The sequence below is a fragment of the Papio anubis genome, chromosome 3 (genome assembly GCF_008728515.1).
Source record: "Papio anubis isolate 15944 chromosome 3, Panubis1.0, whole genome shotgun sequence".
In the NCBI taxonomy this organism is placed as follows: Eukaryota; Metazoa; Chordata; class Mammalia; order Primates; family Cercopithecidae; genus Papio; species Papio anubis.
The window spans coordinates 108082707-108104912 of NC_044978.1; positions in this window are offsets into that span (position 1 = coordinate 108082707).

Sequence of the window (22206 nt, forward strand, 5' to 3'; positions counted from 1 at the left end):
TTTTGCTTTCTATTCTTAAGAAGGGGGCTTTCAAAATAATGTCACTAATAACAATTCTAAATGTTCCAAATGCATTTATTGAGATGATTAAGTACTCAAAGTTGGGTTTAGATCTTTACTTTGTTTTCTCCTATCATAGTGTAACATTGTCAAGATTTTAAATGTCATGTTTTTCACACAAACTTACAACCCAATATCTACTGTACTGATTTTAAGGGTAGATTGGAATAATGCATATAGAGCACCTAAACAGGATGTCAATATACATCAGTATACGTTCCTAACATTTAATTTCCCTAAAAAATGTGTCACAAAAAATGATGAGTTTAAAAAAAGAAAGAAAACTTGGATTATTTGCTTTTAAATATATTTGAATATGTTAAAATAAGAAATATAATTATATAAAAAGTAATCCCTACCAATTGATAATTCTGAAAAAAATTATTTGTAAAGCTTCTAGGAAGCAACAAAGTCTAACTACGATTAAACAACGGTGTAATCAACATGGGCACTTCAGTATGACTCTCAAGCAGTACAAAAGATAAAAATGAAACATAAAATATAAGAAATAAGTTAATGTTGATCTGATAATTTATGATAATTTTTTTGAGCATCATTGAAAAACAATGCTGTGGTATAAATTCATTTGAAATCTTTAATGTTGCATTTCTAGTTTAATAAAACCAACCATGTTTGATTCCAAACACTCTGCAAATTTTAAGAGAAAATTTGAAGAGCAAAGCAGCATCATAAGCATGATGGCAACCACGATATTTGTTAAACTGGGTTCAGGGGGAGCATTTATTCCTTTGGTTATTTCAACTAAACTGCATTTCTGCCTTGAAAGTGTTTCATGAGACTCCAGTGGATGAGGAGCAGTTGTGATTCATTTTAGTACCAGAATATTCCAGAATAATTAGCTTTTAGTGAAGAGCTGCCATCATGAGCCAAGTTTTAAAATATGCTGTTTCCCTCAATTTTGTGGTCATGAAGGGATAGTTTGAAAGTACATTAGATTGGCATGTACTGCTACTAAAATGTAATTTTCCATTTATTAGTCAGGAAAGGATCTTTTTATAATATAATATAGATAACAGCACAGCCATAGACAGATTTTTTTCCTATATCTCTGTCCACTACAGAGCTATTAAACCATGCATTATACATAAGTGATATTTTTAAAAATGGCATCATTAAGATTTTAAAATTAGTTATCTTAAAATTGGTTTATAATATTTTATTATGGTTTTGAATTAATGATAGAGAAATTCCATGGCCAAAGTCATGACCATGACACTGACATGCCAGAAATAATTAAATATACCATATATGGGCACAAAAACAAACAAACACGCAAGCAAAGTTGAGATCTTAATTTAAAACAAATTATCAAGGTATATCCTCAATCTGGGGTAGTACCTGTGTGAAAGGACTAGGTACATTGGTAATATGTAGTGATTTAATTCAAAAAAGTAGAGATAAAATTTTTTGAAAGTGTAAAATGATCATATAAACGTAATCAATATGCACTTCCAAAATGCTGCATTTACATTATTTGTTTTTAATGCTTTGATTTTATGATTGCTTAATTGTGTGAATGAATCTCAAGATTAACTTTATTTAATAAGCTTAAGAATTAGACCTGGGTGGAGAAATAGATTTAATCGTAATAATTTATTCAAATTGAAGAAGAACAAACAACAAATATTATAAAACAATATGATAACTATTGTGGTAGAAATATTCCCAGGATATGGATATGTGGGAGTTCAGAGAAACAAAACAAACAAACAAATTGGTAAGAACAGTAGTAGAATAAATTATTTTTCTGGTGGAGTTAATAATTAAGCTACATTTTGAAAGAATAAAAAAGTCTTATTGACATAGATAGGAGTTAGTCTTCTCATTAACTACCAAAATACAGGACACCTAATAGTTTCTTAATAATTGGTGGAAGAATGAATTGCTGGTACAGTAACAACATTTACAAAGTCTATGAACAAGACACCATAGCTCACTTAAGAAATTACAAGTATTTTGGCAGGATTGATAAATTTAGCATAAAACACTAGGGACAAAGGATGAACCTGATAAACAATTAAGAAAAGGCCTTACATATTACGTGAAGAGAAGTGGTGGGTAAGAAGATTCAATATTAAAAATATTAAATTTAAAACCCCTGTCCAAAACTCAGAAGAATGTCTAAATTGTGTATTCACTGACTGTTGTGTGAGAAGAGTTATGGTAACTATTGAGAAACTTTAAGTCTTTTTTAAGGGCAGAGAGATGCTAATAAATTCAAACATGTATACATATATCACTTGCTAAATATATAATATAAGAGAAGCAGAAATCTTGCATGTATTTATTTGTCATGGATGCACACTTTCACAGAGATAAAATCCCACAAGGAGAAGGAATGTATCTGATTTCCTGAGTGATCACATATAGGCTGTATGATGCAATCAGAAAGCGCAAGGCAAGTAGCCTATCTTACTCTATTTTTGCATTACAATAAAGAAATACCTGTGGCTGGGTAATTTATAAGAAAAGAGGTTTAATTGGCTTATGGTTCTGCAGACTATATAGGAAGCATAGTGCCAACATCTGCTCAGCTTCTGCTGAGACCTCAGGGAAATTTTACTAATGACAGAAGATAAAGCATGAACAACTACCCCAGAAGGTGAATGAGAGAGCAAGAGAGAGAAAGGAGATGTCTCAGACTCATTGAAACAACCAGATCTATTGTGAACTAATTGAGTTAGAACTCACTTATCACCAAGGGGATGGTGCTAAGCCATTAGTGAAGGATCTGCCCCTCTGATCTAATCACCTTCCACCAGGCACCACTTTCAACATTGAGGACTGTATTTTAACAAGAGATTTGGTAGGGACAAACATCCAAACTACATCATAACTTTCTGTGGAAAAAAAATTTCTTGATCTGTGGTAATTAAACACTTGAATAAGTAAGAATAATAAATCTCATTTTAGTTAATCTTTCTCGTATGGTACTACAAGTTGCTACTTTTTGGTAACCTGTCAAAAAAGGGAGAGCATATTAACACCGACTGAAAATAAACTAGTCGCTTCCAAGAAGAGTGACTGATTCTTTAGAGCTTCCAAATTAGAGCTTCCAAGAAGGTCCCTTGGTGACTATTAGAAAGTGATTATTAGGTTGGCCTAAGGTCTAAGACTATAGCTCTAGTTCAGTACAGTTATTACATTAATTGTATCTATGTAAATTAAATAATAATTTATAATACAAAGAAAATTCACAAAGTTCATGCAAGATGTTCATTATGAAAAACAAATCTGTGGATGGATTTCAACATTTTCTTGTACCAAGTTCATACTAATTTATTAAAATATGTCTGAACTGAATCTAGATTGAGACACTAAGAATGATAAGACAGCAGCTTGAAAAGAACTCCTGTCAGGTCGACATGAATTCTGCTAAAATTAAAACAAGAACAAATATGAAATTTATATGAAGATTGGGTAGAATAACAGTAAAATCACTGATGTTTTATAAGAAGTTTATTAATAAAATCCCCCAAATAAATTATTAGTTTACAAACGGATAACTCATTTTAAGAAGGGACAAGATGATGCTGAAGATGAAGCCCACAGTGACAGACCATCTGCATGAATTTGCAAGGAAATAAATGTATCTTGTTTGTGCCCTAATTGAAGAGGAATGATAATAAATAGCAGAAACAATAGCCAAAAGCTGTAAACATCTCAATTGGTCCAGCTTACAGAATTCTGATTGAAGAATTAAAGTTGACCAAACCTTCCAGCTGAAGGGTGCCAAAACCGTCCTCAAACTAGCCACAGATAAAAGAGCTTTCAATGGAAATTTTAAACAAGTGTGGTCAAGATCCGGAAGTATTTATTTGAATGATTTTAACAAGAGATGGAACATAGCTTTGCCAGTGTGATTGTGAAGGCAAAGCACAAAGAAAGCAATGGCTGCCAACAGGGTGGATTTGATCCTGTCAAAGCAAAAGATAACAAGTCAAGAGGCAAGATCTTGTGATAGTTTGCTAAGAATGATGGATTCCAGCTGCATCCATGTCCCTACAAAGGACACAAACTCATCCTTTTTTATGTAACAAACCTGCACGTTATGCACATGTACCCTACAACTTACAGTATAATAATAATAAATTAATTAAAAAAAAAAAAAAAAGAGGCAAGATCATGACCACAGTTTTTTGGAATGTTTAAGGCTCTTTGCTTGCTGACTTTCTGTAGGGTCAAATAACAGTAACAGCTACTTATTATGAGAGGGTTTTCAGAGGTTAGTCAAAGTTTTAACAGAAAATTGCTCAGGAAAGCTTCACCAGAGAGTTCTTTTCCACCACAGCTGTGCTTCTGTTTATATCTCTCTTCAAATGAGAGCAATTTTGTGAGAGTTTTGGTGAGAAACCATTATGCATACACCTTAGAGTCCTAATTTGACTCCTCCTAACTTCTTTTTTTTCATAGTCTTAAAAATATCAGTAAAAGGCAACATTTTAATTAATAAGGTAAAAAAAAATTGCATTGATATATTTAAATTCCTGAGACCTCAATTATTTAGGGATGAACTAAATGACTGCTATCGTTATGGTACAAAAGTAACTTAAACTTGATGAAGCATATGTTGAGAAATAAAGTGGTTTTTTTTATTTTTATTTTTATCTTTTAATTTTATTTTCCATGGACTTTTTGAAGTTCCCTCATATTAAATGTTAGCTATAATTAATGTTAATTTAATATTATAATAAAAGTTAGCTATTAATATTAGCTTAATGTTAATTGATATTAAATGCTAAATGGTTTGAAGTGTATTTAATATTAGTCATATTTTAAACTTTATACATTTGTATGACATATTATTTTCCTATCATTATTTATTTTTCAAGAACTTAGTTTTTAAAAGTAAAAAATAACTGTTATGAATATTTCATGTCCGGTTTAACTAATGCTATTTTGACTATCTTCCAATTACTGTTTTAATAAAATTATAATTAGCATGTTTTACATCAATATTTTTGCATATTTTAAATAATTCAGCTAAGTCACTAAAACTAAAAATAAAAACTAAGAGGCCTTTATAAATATATTTAAATTGCTTACTACAGAAACTCTATCAATATTTTAAACAGAAATATAAGTAAAGGAATGCAACTATGTTCCTCAAACATTTTCAACATTATATATTGCTATTAAAACACTCTGCTCAATTTGCCAACTGATGTGAATGTTGGTATTTTATTTTAAAAGTTAATCAAAAAATTTTTAATATATCTTGGCCTTTGGTTTTCTTTGTTTCTAAATGCTTATATTGCTTTATTTAAAATAGAATTCTTGTTTTATACTAAAGCTGCTATACAAAAATACACAATTAAAATGTCACATTGGTGGTATAATCTTTATATCCTAAACAAATAAATGTCACCAATAAGTGCTACAGAATTTTAAATGCACAAAAATATAATAATCATCAGGTGATTCCTAAAATGTATTTTTGTTTACATGTGAACCAAGGAAGTTAACATGTGTTTAACATAATATTTTTCTGCTTTGCTAGAGTCAATGATCAGATAAAAACTCATCTCCCATTGTGTATTAGACTGAAGCAAATTGTCTGGTGTTAAATAGTTTTTACTAATATATGAGTATATAAATTAATGGATAGAGTTAACTTGCTTTTGGAAGATGTTAGTATGTGCTTATGTTGCAGTAGCAAATTAAATAGTGGTTTACTTAATTATTTAATGAGAAATTCATAATTACATGATTGTAAACTTACATATGTTATATCACTGTAATAGTCTCATAATGTTGCTATAACAAATTACCACAAATTTAATGGCTATGACAATACAAAAGTATTATTGTATTATAGTTCTGGAGGTCAAATCCTGAAGTCAATTTGTTGTCAGGGTTACAGTCCTTCTGGAGATACTAGGTTGCAGAGAGAATCCATTTCTTTGCCTTTTTTAGTTGTTAAAGGCAACCTGTATTTCTTGGCTTATGGCCTCTTACATTTTCAAAACCAGCACATAATATCTTCAGATTTCAGTTTCTCTCTGATCTCTGCTTCTGTCAAAATATCTCCTTTTTTGATTCTGATGTTCCAGGCTTCCTCTTATAAGGACCCATGCGATTACATTGTATCATCCAAATTTTATATTTCATGACCTTTAACTTGATCACATATACAAAGTTTCCTTTGCCATGTAAGTTAACATTTTCACAGGTTCCAAGGACTAGGATATAAACATTTTAACAATGAATTCTTCTGTCTACCACATTCCTTCCTCAGGCTTCCAAGATTTATTTCAACCCCACTTGCAAAATACATTCACTTTTTCCCAAATTTGGGGTAGAGAGAGGATTCCCAGGAAGAATTTCTCCAGGGGAAGCAAAAAGCCATATGTTTTGATATATGGAAAGGGATAATGTAAACTCTTAAATTGGATGAGTTCTCCAAGAAAATTGAAGGATGATCCTTAAAAGGGAAGAAGTTAAGAAATGAGACTGTGTACAAAAAATTAGTTTTGAGAAATTAGTAGAGGAAAGAGTATTTAACTTCTGGGTGATTTGATTTGTAATTTATTTTGTTTTAAGTCATTGAGAGATTGGAAGCACTTTAAATAAATATAACTTTCACCTTTTTATTGCTTTGATTAAGACAATGTTCCACAAGGCATCTTAAGATTTATTCATATTACTTCAACTTTAACAGAAAAAGTATGACTGTCTTAAAAAGTAAAGAAAAAATGGAGAAAGCCTTTGATCACGAAATTTAGAAAGATTGCCACTGGAATAAAGTCTACATCTTCTCAGCATGTCAAGAGTCGCTCATAACTATCAACTTTTATAAAGAAATGTGTAAAATTGAGAATGGATGATGTAATCAAATCAAACATTTTATCAGATAAATCTAATTACCCACTCCAGATTAATTTTAAATATGAAAAGTTTATACACTTCAAATTACTTATGGCTTATGTTTAATTAAATTTATTTTTATGATTAAGAGTATATTAAACTTCAATATTAAGAACTAATTTTCAATATAGGCATCATATATGAATTAAAACAAGCACATAATCCATGGCCAATTTTAATAGATTTTAATAAGGTAGCTGGTTAAAGGTGTTTCTTTTTCTCATATTTCCTTTTTCATTCTTTTTCTTTGAGGTTGCTTTCAGTCTTTATTTTGCCAAATCCCGTGGTCTACTTTTTCTCTATGTAAACTTTCAGTAATATGTGATCAGTTGATATTTTCCTCCTTCTTGAAATACTTTCTTCATTCAACTACCAAGACATTGTACTTGGCCCTCTTCTCAGTTTCTATCCTTTTCTTGAGGACTTACGTAGTCTTGCAGATATTTTAGAAATTATTATTATTAATTGGCATAGAAAAATTATAAATATTTGTGAGGTACATAGCAATATTTGTATACATATAATATGAAGTAGTCAAATATAAGTAAATAAGTTTATCACCTCAAGTATTTATTATTTCTTTGTCTTGGGGACATTTACAATCTTTTGTTCTAACTATTTGAAAATACATAATAAATTATTGTTAACTATAGTCATTCTATATTACTGTAGAACACCAAAAGTGATTCCTCCTATGTAATATTGATTCCTCCTATAATACTGTATTCTTTAACCAACTTCTCCCTAACCCTCCTTATTACTACCCTTCCAAACCTCTAGTAATGACTATTTTACTCTCTACTTCTATGAGATCAACTTTTTCCACTTCCATGTTAGTGATAATATATGATATTTATTTGTCTTGTTTCTGACTTATTTTGCTTAACATAATGTCCTCTAGGCTTGTCTATGTTGCCATGAATGACAGGATTTCATTCATTTTTATGGATAAATAATATTCTAGTTTTTATATATGCCATATTTTCTTTATATATTTAGCTGTTGATGGATACTTAGTCTTACCTTGGCTATTTTCAATATTGCTACATTAAGCATGGGAGTGCAGGTGTTTCTTCACTGTACTCATTTCCATTTTGTTCTTTGATTTTATGCCCAGTAGTATAATTTCTGGAACATATGGTAGGATATATTTTTTTTTGTAGTTGTTTGAGGAAATGTCATACTTTTTTCCATAATTACTGTATTAATTGATATTACCACCAGTAGTGTTCAATGTTTAGAAGTAGTTTTAGCTAGTTCATTGTAAATACATAAACATGCTACCAATGTTTTAATCTTTATTTTGTATTCTACAACTTTAATGAATGTATCAGTTCTAAGTGTTTTTTGGTTAAGTCTTTAGGTTTTTGTACATGTGTGACCGTGTTGTCTGCAAATACAGACAAATAGACCTCCTTAGTTTCTACTTGAATGCTCTTTTCTTCCTCTTGTCCGATTGTTCTAGCTAGAACTTTAAGTACTATGTTGAGTAAGAGTTGTGAAACTGAGCATTGTGGTCCTGTTTCAGTTCATATAATAAAACTTTCCATTTTTTTCCTGCTTAGTATGACGTTAGCTGTGGGTTTGTCAAATATGGCCATTATTGTGTTGTGGTATGTTTCTGCTATATCTAGTTTGTTGAAACTGTTTATTGTGAAGTGATGTTGAATTTTGTCAAGTGTTGTTTCTGAATATATTGAGATGATCATATTGTCTGTTTTATCTGAACATAAGTATAGCTATTCCTGCTCATTTTTGTTTTCCATTTGCATGGAATGCTTATTTTCATATCTTCACTTTCAGTCTGTGTGTGCCTTTCTATGTGAAGTGAGCTTCTTATTGACAAAATAAAGTGGGGTCCTGCATTTGTATCAATTTGGCCAATCTATACCTTTTAATTAGTGGATTTTATTTATTTATATTCAAAGTTATATTGATAGGTAAGGACTAACTCCTGTCATTGTATTAATTGCTTTTTGGCTGCTTTATATTTCCTTTATTATTTTCTTCCTCTCTTATTGTTTTGTTTAGCTGTTTTGTGGTTTTCTATAGTGATAAAGTTTGATTCCTTTATCTTTCTAACTGCTCTGCCAGTGAATGTTTATAATTTCTCATATTTTCATGGTGCTGGTTATCATCTCTTTCTTCCAGTTGCATGACTCCCTTAGGCATTTCTTCTAAGGCCAATCTACTGGTGATTAACTATTTTAGTCTTTGTTTTTGTGGAAAATAATTGGTTTCATTCATTTATTTCTGAATAGCTTTTCTAGGCATACTATTCTTAGTTGGTAGAAGCTTTTTGTTCTTTTTGTTTTTATTGTTGTTGTTGTTATTGTCTGTTTCTCTGCTTCATTTTTTCTATTTTCTATACAGAATACAATGTCCCATTCTCTCCTGAATTGAAAGGTTTCTACTGAGAAACCTGCTATCAGTCTAATAAGGATTTCCTTACATGTGATTTGACTCTTTTGTTTTGTTTTGTTTTCCTTCTGAAACTCTCAAATTACAAACATTATTTACTTAGTGGTGTTCCATAAGTTCTGTAGTCTTTCTTCATTCTTTATTATTTTTTGTTTTATTTTGGTTTTGCTTTTTTTTTTATCTGACTGAGCTATTTCAAAAGACCGGTCTTCAAATTCAAAAATTCTTTCTTCTGCTTTCTCTAGATAGTTGCTGACTCTCTTGATGATTTTTTTTAACTTCATTCATAAAATTATTAAACTCCAACATTTCTATGTAGTTCTTTTTTGAATATCTATCTCTTTGCTAAATTTGTCATTCAGATAATGAATTATTTTACTGATTTAGTTGAATTGCCTGTCTGTATTTTCTTAAATTGTTATTCTCAACTTATTTTCTGACATTTTGTATATTTTCTTTTTTGGTGACTTGTTATCAGATAATTATTTTGTTCCTTTGGAGGCATCATGTTTCTTTTCTTTTCTTGTTTCCTGTTTCTGCTGGGTTGTTTCTCAGACTAGAAACTGGGCTAGCAGCTGCTTGAGATGTCTCTAGGGGTGTTTACTGAAGGCAGATTCACTGAACTGATTCTCAAGTCAGATATGGGCCCTCTGCTGCTTGGCTGGATTACAGACATTTTTATTGGGGGCAAATCCATCTGAATGTATTGGTGGGGGCACAGGAGTACAACTGCTTGACTGGCCCTAAGAAATGACCACCAGAGGCTGGTGTGCAGGGCTGTTTCTCACCAGTGGCAGTAGTATGCAGCTGCTTGCCTGGCTCACAAGCAGGTTTGCTCAGGGCTTCTCTTGTCAGGAGTACACATTGGTTTAGCTGGCACATAGTTTGCTTCCCTGATGTATGAGGCTGAAGTTATAACCCAGGGCCCAGGGCTGAGGCTTGGAGCAGCAGGGCTTTGTGTTGGCTTAGTGGAATAATGAAAGAGCTCCAAAGGTGAGATGCAAAGTAGCTACTTTTCCCCAGAGCAGAGCACATTCCAGCAGTGGCTCTGGTTTTAAGATGGTATCATGTTTCAGCATCTTGAGTGATGAGGGGGGTGGATAGTGCACAACTTTTGCTCCTAATCATGTGACAATGCAGCCACATGAATCCCAGACAGTTTCCTAAACTAGACCAGGACTTTGCAAATACTGTGGTACTTTCCTGCAGTAAGGACTGCAGATGCCTGCATTTGCAGTGGTGACTGGTGGGTCTTCTGCTTACATTCTACCTATAATAGGAAGTTTATCTTCGTTCTGAGATAATTTCACTGGGAGAGACAAGGCAGCAGAGACCCAGTGCCTAGCTCTCATCTCTATGTTGTTATCCTGGGTCTTCATGCTCTGCAAGAACCTTGTCAATTCACTCTAGTGCTGTGCCTCACATATTCCAGGTGAATTTTAGTTGTTTGTTCACTGCCTTGGTCTTTTTAAGAGGGGGACAAGTGCTAGGCCCCTTTAGTCGGCCATTCTGCTGACATCACATATTTTTCATTATTTTATTAGAAGAATTGTATTTCTTTTGGTTTTTGTGACAAACATTTTAATGCAGTATATGATATGGTGATAAAATTTTAATAAGCAAAATGTTGATATGCCATATTTCATTTTGTGATGATTTGAACTATTTTTATTTGTTTTCTTATATCTTACATTTGCCTCTTCAGATCTACACTCCATCATTCTCCATACTGCTCCATACATACTGGGAAACTGATTTCCATGGTTTAAATCAATAAGTTCTCATACTCTACCTAACTGACCGGTTTGGCAGTATGTAGTCTTTTGTAATGGTGTCAGAAAGAGTGAGGTTGTTACTTTTAACCTCCTTGTTACTTCCCTTTGACAACCTGAGCTGAACTCTGTCCCTTGAGAGAGTATCACCTCTCCTCCAAAGCATCCTGCTCTACTTGACATTCTCCCTACATGCAGATTCTGGGAACTTCTCCCTTCCTGTGTTCAATCAGGGTAAAAAACAGAGACAGCTTAGTTGTTACCAGATTAGAGTTAGTGCACTATTTATTATCTGTGTTCTCTTTATTCTGTATTATAAATTATCCTTTTGTAAGTAAACACTCATTTAATTATTTAATTTCAAAATAGTCTTCTGTTTCCTAATTGACATTATGTTTTTAGCTGATTTGGGCAACATTTTTGATAAGTTGTAGTAAGTCACTCACTTTTCCCTTTATAAGTAATGAACATTAAAAATATATTTGACTAAACTTTCATTTATGAAAAAGTGAAATTTTTAATGACAAATATATGAAAGTTTTCATTTATTTAGGAAAAATAATGTTTAGTTATTTTATGAATGTGAAATAACTTAAAACTCACTGCCACATACGTGTCTAGATGTTATCCATTTTTCTAGCTAAACTTAACTATTATATTTTTATGTTTTGTAATAGCTATTAAAAGGTTGCAGATATTTTATATTTATTTTATATAAACATTAAAATTAATTAGAAATACACGAATCATCAAAAGATAGACATGTTGTGTGCTAACAAAGACATTTTTGTTGGCTTGACAGTTTTCCTTAAGTTCCAATCATAACTTTAAAAAAATGGTTTGGCTTTGATAATCAATAATTTTAATACTAAATGCAGACGATATTACAAAGACAAGAGGACTGATGTTGGCTAAAATGGTTTTTCTCTTAGCTTTAACTAAATCACAGAAACAGACCTCAGAAGACATTGCAATCAAAACTTATTTCAAAACCCATGTTATTGATCAGTATTTATCTTTAAGCATCCATTATTACAAACTTGATTAATGTAATATTTCCTGCTAGATAGTGAGTTACACTAGGAATTTTCAACACTCAAGTAAGAGTAAGGTTGTAAACAGAAGCATTACTTTAATGTGACCTTGTTCATTAATTATACTTTCTTAATTAAATCTTAAACATTATAGAAGATTGTTACAGATGATGTTCTGAGCCTAATAAGCTTATTTATTCCTCTTGAAACTCACCATGAAGACGGAAGAAAACATATGTCAAAAAGGATAATAATAATAATAATATTAAGAAGAAGAAGAAGAGATCTTATCGGTTGAACTCTATCAACCAACTATTGGATATTACCTATGAGATCATTTTATTTGTATAGAAGATAGTAGCTTACCAGCTACAGTATACGCCACTAAGAAAACAAAATAATAGCTAAGTGACATATAATATGAAATTATTAGAGCAAATAGTGTCATAAAGCTATTGAAGCAATAAAAACTGTAGGGGCTGAGAATATTAATGACTGAAGAATTTTAAAGCAGCAAATATTTACCAGATTCTAGGGAGGCCTAGAGCGAGAATCTGGAAATCTAAACCAAAATCCTCTGAAGAGCAATATAAAGTGTTTCTTATATCTTACTGCTGAAGAAAGAAAATTTTGAGTTCAGTGCTGTCAGGGAGACATCGGTATGTGACAGGGGATGCATCAGGCTTACAATAGCGTCACTGTAATAATGTGCTTTAGGACAGAACTAAAGATAAAGCCTTATCAAATAGATCACTCAGCTTGAACTCTGCTTACTTTTTTATTGGTTTATGATAATCGTTCTCCCAGTTTAGTTAATAAATAAAATAATAAACTCTTTTAAGGAAAAATAAAGTTTTTTGGTTACTTTTAAACTTGTATATGTAATATTCAGTATTTGACACAAATATTACGTTATGCAAACAGACATTAAAATATGGCACAATCTAGTGTAAAAGAAGCAATTGAAACAAACCTAGAGATAATCAAGATTGGAGTTATAAATAACAATATTAAGGAAATAGGTTATAAAATAGAAAGAAATAGAATTGAGATTAAAAATGGAAGAAATCACAAAATAAATATAATCTATTTTTTAAAACATAATAATACAAAACAAAACATCAGAATTAAAAAATACATTGGACATTTTTAACAGCAGATTAGATATAGCAAAAGAAAGGATTAATGAACTGGAAAATTTTTAACAAAAAATTATAATATGAAACACAAAAGAGGTGAAAAAGAAAGTAAATGAAATACATGTGTAATAAAATGAAAATAACTAAAACATTTAATTGGAGTGTCAGAGGTAAAACAAATAAAAATGGGACATTAAAGTGATAGAAGGTATTATGATGGAAACAGTTTCTAGTGATATTTTAAAAAATAAAAGAAAGCTGGCCGGGCACGGTGGCTCATGCCTGTAATCCCAGCCCCTTGGGAGGCCAAGGCAGGAGGATCACAAGGTCAGGAGATCGAGACCATCCTGGAGAACACGGTGAAACCCCGTCTCTACTGAAAATACAAAAAAAAAAACAGCCGGGCGTGGTGGCGGGTGCCTGTAGTCCCAGCTTCTAGGGAGGCTGAGGCAGGAGGATGGCGTTAACCTGGGAGGTGGCGGAGCTTGCAGTGAGCAGAGATCGTGCCACTGCACTCCAGCCTGGGCTACAGAGAGAGACTCCGTCTGAAATAAATAAATAAATAAATAAATAAATAAATAAATAAATAAATAAAATAAAATAAAATAAAGCTACAACTGGTAAAATCAGTCATACAACTTTAAAAAAAAAAAGGAAAATATTTCAAACAGTGAAGACTTCAAAGGAACAATAGTAAAAACAACATCTGACACTTGTTTTCTGGTTACTTGGTAACTTATCTCTTCCTTTATTACTCTCTTCTGTTATAGTCAAGATACTTTCTCTGGTAGTATGTTTTAATTTCTTGCTTTTTATTTTTAGTGGATCTATCATAAGTTTTTCCTTTGTGGTTACCATCAGGTTTACAAAGAAAAATGCTGTAGTTATAACAAGTTATTGGAAACTGCTGATAAGTTAATTTTGATCACAATTAAGAGAAACAAACAAACAAAGAAAAAACTAAAATATAACACTTTACACTTTAATTCCATATTCTTTGTATTTTGAATTTTTGTGTATAAATTTATATCTTTTATATCTATCTCTTAAGATATTGCTATAGTTATTATTATTTTTATGGTGTTGTCTTTTAGTCTTCATACTAAAGATACTGAAGTACCAGGCTAAAGTAATTGTGCTTTATCATTGCAACATCAGAGTATTCTAAATTTGTGCACTTACTCTTACCAGTGAGTTTTACAGATGATGATGATGAAGATAGCGTCTTGCTTTATGTAAGGATCTTTTATCTTTTCAGACTGAAGAACTCCCTTTAGCATTTCTTGTAAGAGAGACCTGATGGTGATAAATTTGCTCAGCTTTTGTTTGTTTGGGAAAATCTTTACTTATGTTGAAAGATAGCTTTTCTTGTTACAGTAAAGCTTTTAGAAGTTATTTTTATTTTTATTTATTTATTTATTTTTTTATTATTTTCATCAGCACTTTGAATGTGTTATCCCATTCCCTTCTGGCCTGTAAAGTTTCTGCTGCGAAGTCTGTTGTCAGATGTATCAGAGCTCCTTTAAATGTTCTTTTCTTCTTCTCTATGCTGCTTTTAGAACGCTCTTTTTGTCATTGACCTTTGTAAGTTTAATATATTATATGCTTTTGAGTTTTCTTATTTGAGTTGAATTTGCTCTGGGATTTTTGAGCTATTTGTAGCTTGATATTAATGATTTCTCTAGGATTAAAAAGTTCTCTGTTATTGTTTCTTTGAATAAACTTTCTATTCCTATCTCTCTGCCCCAACTTTAACAACAAGGACTTATATTTGACCAGCTGAGTCTATTATCTAAATCACCCATTGTTCATTTTTTTATTCTTTTCTTTTTTTTTCCTCTCCTCTGACTGCATATTTTAAAATAACCTGTGTTAGAGCTCACTGGCACTTCCTTTCTCTTGATTAATTGTGCAGTTGAGACACTGATGCATTTTTCAGTTCATGAATCGTATTTTTTACCTTCAAGATTTCTATTTTAAAATTTCTTGAGAGGTCGCACATCTACATCACTTCAGTGTCACTCACTAGGGCCTTATTTAGTCTTTATTTGGTGAGGTCATGTTTTCCTGAATATTCTTTATGCTTATGGATGTTTGTTGATTAGTCTTCTCAGTGAATAATTCATTATTTTTTTCTGATCTTCACAGCCTCTCTTTGTTTGTACCCAGCCTTCTTCAAAGGGCTTTCAAAGAATTTCAAAGGAACTGACTGTTGCATTCCCTGGCTGTGATCATTATAGCCAGTTCACTACTTAAGGGCACCTAATGTCCAATTATGCACTGACCCTTTCGAAGACTCTCAGATACTCAGACCTGATGTACTTGAGGGTGATCAGGGAGAATTCCCTGTGTTCCCAGGAAAAGCTCGCAGTTATTTCCCTCTTTGTCCCACCCCCTAATCAGCTGGAGAGAATTTCTCTCTATCACCGCAATGTATAAAAAGGACAATACATCATGGGCAAAGTGGTTGAATATTTATCATTTGACATTCAATTATTATATTTCACTATATTAACAAACTTAAGAAGAGACCCCATAAGGTTTTCTCTATAAAGGCAGACAAATAATTTGACCCAATTTAACACAAATGTCTTATAAAGTTAAACACACCTGTACCACAACACTCAACACTTCCACTCTTAAATATTATGTAAGAGAAATAAAAACATATTTCTGCACAAAAATATGTATGCAAAATGTCCTAGTACTGTAGCTTTACTTAAATTAACCAAAATCTAAAAATAATTAAAATGACCATTAACAGGGGAATGAATAAAAAAATCGTGGTATACCCATAAAATTGAACACTACTCAGCAATAGTAAACAACCTATGAAACAGGTAGCACATAAATGTATTTCAGCATTCCTATGCTGTGTGAAATAAACTAGACATAAAAGAGTATACAATATATTACTTCAATTATATTAAAATATGAAAAAGACAATTATATTGTGACAGCACATCAATGGATGCCTAGGACCAGGGATGAATGGAAAATTAATTCAGAGTAAGGACAGAGGTAACATTTTAGGATGATGTAAAAATTCCCTCTATTGATAATCTCACAATTATATTGCTTAAAGATGTAAATAAGTGAAAAGTTTTCAAATGTACATGTAAAACGAGTGCATCTTAATATGTAAATTATACTTCAATAAAATGGACTTGAATTTTTTATATTTATAATTTTTTTATTATTAAATAGTTAATACACAAATTTCTCTGTTGACAGTAACTCAGAATAAGTGACTTTATGAATGATTGATTTCTTAATACTGTAATTATCCACATCCCATTTAATCCAAATTTTTAATACAGTCATGAACCACAGGATGTTTCAGTTAGCAACAGATCATATATACTACAATGTTCCCATAAGATTAGAATACTGTATATTTACGGTGCCTTTTCTATGTTTAGATATATAAATATTTACTGCTGTGTGACAATTGCCTACAGTATTGAGTACAGTGACATGTAATACAGATTTGCAGCCTAGGAGCAAGAGGTTATCCCATGTAACTTAGGTGTATAGTAGACTCTACCATCTAAGTTTGTGTAAGTGCACTCTATGATGTTCCCACAACACACAATCACTGAAGGACACATTTCTCAGTACATGTCCCCATTGTTAAGCAACACATTACTGTGATTTTATTTAAAAATTCTTTAAAAAAAAAAAGAACTGAATCTGACTTGTTGACAGAAGTAAATTAATTTTAAAAATATTGAGAATTTTAAATTATAAGAGAAAATAATTACAACTTTTATCCTATTAAACTAACATTAAAAATGAAGACAAAAGATTTATTAGGCTTAATATAAGTGAGAGAGTTTTTCATTTTAGATTTGTACTAAAAATATTCTAAAATAAATTTGTAAACATAATGGAAAGCAAACAAAACAAAACAAAAGAGAATATAGAAATAAATACAGAACAACTAAAATAAAACTTCTGTGAAATGCATGAATGTTTATGATTCTAAACAATTATTGTAAAGTCTTTTAGGGTTAAATAAATGTAGAAATAAAATAGATGACCATTACCTGAAAGATGAAAAGAGGAAAGATGATCTTAAAGTACTAAAAATTCTAACATTATAAAGTGTAGTATACAGTTGAAAAAGTAGTCATAACTATTTCCTTCTTTAAATCCATGTCCTTTGCAATGTAATTTACATCTTCTGTCATCAAGAGGTAGCATCTACTTCCTTCCTTCTTCAACCAGGAATGGCCTTATTTTGATAATTCGATGCACCATACGTGACAGTGTTTCTTCTAAACATAGTGATTAATAGTCTTTGCACACATCTGCTGTATCTCTTGGACTGAAAATGTCATGTGAAGAAGCTTGAGTTAGTGTGCTGGAACATAAGAAAAGGTATATGACATGACATGTCAAAGACATGACATCCCGGGTGAGGCCATTATAAGCCAACAGGTCCACAGATCTTTTACTAGCTGACCCCAAATGCCTGAGTAAACCCAGTCAAGACTACACGTCTCTGACATATAGGCTAAATAAATTGTGGTAATTTTAAGACAGTACATTTTGGTGTGCTTTATTATACAACTAAAGATACGTTATTAACTTAAATCAACATAGAACGAAACAAATGGAAGTATTGATATGCTCATGTTATGAAACACTCAGTATAATACAGCAGTTATTTTTTTCTTAAAAGATAATAGATTCAAAGCATTGCAATAAAATCTCAGCATTTTTTGTTATAAACAGACTTTAAAAAATTGTATGGAAATATAAGGAGAAAAGCATACACAAGAAAATGTTGAAGAACAAATTGGAGGACTTTACCATTCTTAAGACCTTTTGTAAGCTATCATACTGAGAATATTATCATTGTTGAATATCCCGGCCCGCGGGATAGTCGAAGCAGGCCCTGGAGGAGGGAGTGGGAATTTGGGGGACAAGAGACACGAGAAATGGAGACAAGACAGTGCTCTGATCAAGTCTCGTTTAATGGCAGTAATGCAGTGCCTTATATACACTTGGAGGGGAAGGGGTTGGGCCAGAGGTGGAGATGATCTCATCGCAGAGGGCGTGACCAAGTAGGTATTGGTTTCTCTGGTCGAAGGTCATGTTGCACCTGCGCTGTCAGTTGGTAATTTTCCCGGGCGCGGGATGGTGCCTGCGCTACAAAGTAACAATTTTCGCAGCCGCGGGGAAAAACAAGTGAAGAAGAAGCAGGAAGAGCGCCATCTTTTATGAGGTATTGATACAAAAGAGAAACAACAAATCTAGGGAGGAGGTAGAAGGTGGAAAGGAATAGAGCTCGGGCGTTTAATCATTAATTATTATTTGCTATGGCCGGGGCGCGCAGTTCCGGACAGTTGAAAGTGTAAAATGATAGAGAGCACAAACTACAAACAGAACTAGTAAAATATTTGAACAAATACCTCACTAAAGAGAATATCTAAAGGAAAATAAGTACTTGAAATTTGGATCTTACTGGTCAATAGAAAATGACATTTATGTATATCCACAATGATATATTGAAACACATATATCAGAATTCAAATAGAACTGCTATTTCAAATGATTGGTAAGGATTTAATCAACTAAACACTCTTATTCATTGCTAGATAAATGCAAAATATTGGAGACACAGTGGAAAACAGTTTGTCAAATTTTCACAAGGTTAAACACACCCTACAATATAATCTGGACATTTTATTTCTATATATCCACCCAATTAAATGAATACATATCCTTACAGATACTAGGAAAAGAATAGCTCCAAACTGTAAAGCCTAATGTTGATCAACTCAAGAATGGTAAACAAAAAATGGTTTATGCATATAACTGGAAACTTTTTAGTACTCATAATGAATATATTGTAACAAAAATATGAATCTATAAATTATTATAGTAGGAAAGAGAAGAATGACACAATACTACACATGTTATAATCAAATTTATATGGAATTATTTCTTGACCATTGTTGCTTGGGCTGGTTGAAGAATGGCACAAAGGGAATGAAGGAACACTTCAACATAATGGGATGTTCTGCAACTTGATTGTGATGGTAGTTTTAAAACTTTATGCATAATCAAAATTTATCAAATTATTCACTCAAGATGTGTAACATTATGGCATATAAGATTTACCTCAAAAAAGTTTTGAAAGATTGTATAACTTCTGTTAGGTATATGTGTTCTAATCATGGCATAGTACCATTACTCAAATTATGTTCCAGTGTGTTTGATTGTTATCAAGCATTTTTTTCATTCTTTTATTTTCATTTTTTTAATACCTTAGGATGCGTGAAATTAATATGATGATAATGATGATGATGACATGATGATGGTGTGATGATGATTGCAAACAGATAATATAACATTTACTCTGGCTGGGATGGGCATATTTAATCCTTACAAGAGTCTTATGAAAAATGTATCATTCTGATGAAACTGAGGCACAAAGTGGTTCATTGCCCAAAAATTCACAGTGACAAGTCACAGAGCTGGCATGTATACTCAGGACACTGAATCTAGAGTCCATATTTCAGTCTAAACCACTAAACTATTTTGCCCATTATCTAACAATGTTCCACCAAGCAAAGGGCAGGGGGAAAGTACAATGGAACACTATTTAGACCAATGTATAAATTACCAATAAAGGAAAGCTTATTACTTCAGAATCAAATAAATGAAGAAAGCACAACTGTATCATTACACAAGAAATCTCCCTTTCCTTGCATCTTCCTCTACTATGCATCCATTGTAGTCACGTTTTTTATTTTCACCTAGAAGGTGAAAATAAAATAAATATATTGGAGAAATAGTGGGAAACCTTGTAAAAAGCCTTTACCTTATTACTGACATTAAGACCTTATAATCACAAAATTGTTAATAAAATAATTTTATCATTCATATTTAATGGAGCAAAACTGTTTTGTCAGTAAGGTTTAACTTTTTAATGTCTGTGTATGCCAGTTGACTGCCCATGTTCTAAGTATACTGGCATAAACTTTACTTAGAAAGAAGTACATAACAGAACAAATTAAAAATTTACCATTGACCGGGTGTGGTGGCTCACGCCTGTAATCCCCGCTCTTTGGGAGGCCAAGGTGGGAGATACCCTGAGGTCAGGAGTTCGAGACCAGCCTGGCCAACCTGGTGAAACCCTGTCTCTACTAAACAAAAAATTGGCCAGGCATGGTGGCAAGTGCCTGCAATCTCAGCTACTCAGGAGGTTAAGGCCGGAGAATTGCTTGAACCCAGGAGGCGGAGGTTGCAGTGAGCCGAGATTGCACCACTGAACTCCAGCCTAGGCAACCAGAGTGAAATTCCGTCTCAAAAAAAAAAAAATAATAATATATATGTATACACACACACACACACACCACTTAGTGTATATATAAGTGTATATATAAATATATATATAGTATATATATATAAATAACTATATATATATATACACACACACACACACACCACTTAGTACCTATATGCTACTCAAAATTTGATAACATGGTCAAACATAAAAAATAATTTCAATAGATTAGATGACATCATAGAATTTTCATTTCTTAATATATCGTGAATAATAGCTTAAGGTCATAGAACTTTTAAAAGGCACCCTGTTTTAGGAAACGTAATTCCTGTTCTTTGACCTTCTACCAAAAATCATCAGCCAGGTTTTGATTAAATGTTTCACTTGGAATTGCATAAAATGTACATTATTAAAAAAAAGAAAAGAATTTCAGTATTGCCTTGTTAACTAAACTGTCCTCACATCACAATACTCGGACAAGTAGATCTTATTTGGGGAAAGAATAAAATATATATTTAAGTAATTCACTTTCTTTTTTGGTTTACAGTTATTAAATAAAAGCTTAATTCATTTTAAAATATTTTCACTTTGTTAATTACTCATAAAAATACATTGTATTAGGGCAATCTAAAGCTTTAATATTTAGATTATTACAAAATCAAACTATAAACTTGATTTTATAATAATATATTTTAGAAATAGACGTAAGTAAAACCAAAGTGAGCATAGAAGGCAACAGACACTCAAGAGGATTAAGATTTACACTATTTATGCAAAATAACAATATAACTTTGAAAAGTAAATGATTGTATCCAAAATATAAATTTTCTTTTTAGAAATGTTTGTTCAGAAAAACATTTGACATTTTTATCAATTTATGGGCCTTTAGTTGAGAGTTTTTAAAATAACATTGAATCCAAGGAAACATTAAATGGGAAGATATATCAGAAATGCTGCATAGTCATAAATTTATTTCAAAATTGGTATTTTTTATCATATTCACCAAGCATAAAAGATACTTCAAAGTTTTATTTTGACACTATCACTATTAAAGGCTGGGTTATAAATTCTAAATAATTGTCTTCAAAGTTTTAAGCTCACAGTCATTTTCCAGGCTTCATATATCAATATGTTTTGCACGTCAATGTTGTACTTTGTGATATGTACATTATTTATTTCATCTTTGTATGCTTCTCCCAAAATTTTTATTTACTTTTTTGGTATTCTAGACATTTTTTCCCTCTATTTGTCTGTTTTTTATTTGATTATAGAATTTACCACAATGTTTACATTTTAACTTCCTCCCTAATCCCTTTTAAAATTGAAGATCAAATATGTTCACATGGTTACTACAATAGCTATTATATTGAAAACTTAATCTCTCACATTATGTAGACAAGATATTTTATAGTAGAATTCATGAAACAGGTAGAGGATTGATTTATGTGAAACTGTGATGTGGTAGGTTCAGGGATCTGTGTAGTATACCACAGACCTCTAAAATAAGAGTTTATGTAAATATTATCCCTTGAACTGTATAGTACACAGACATCTTGGCCTTTAGTTTGTTACCTAGTTTCATTTAGTCTTCC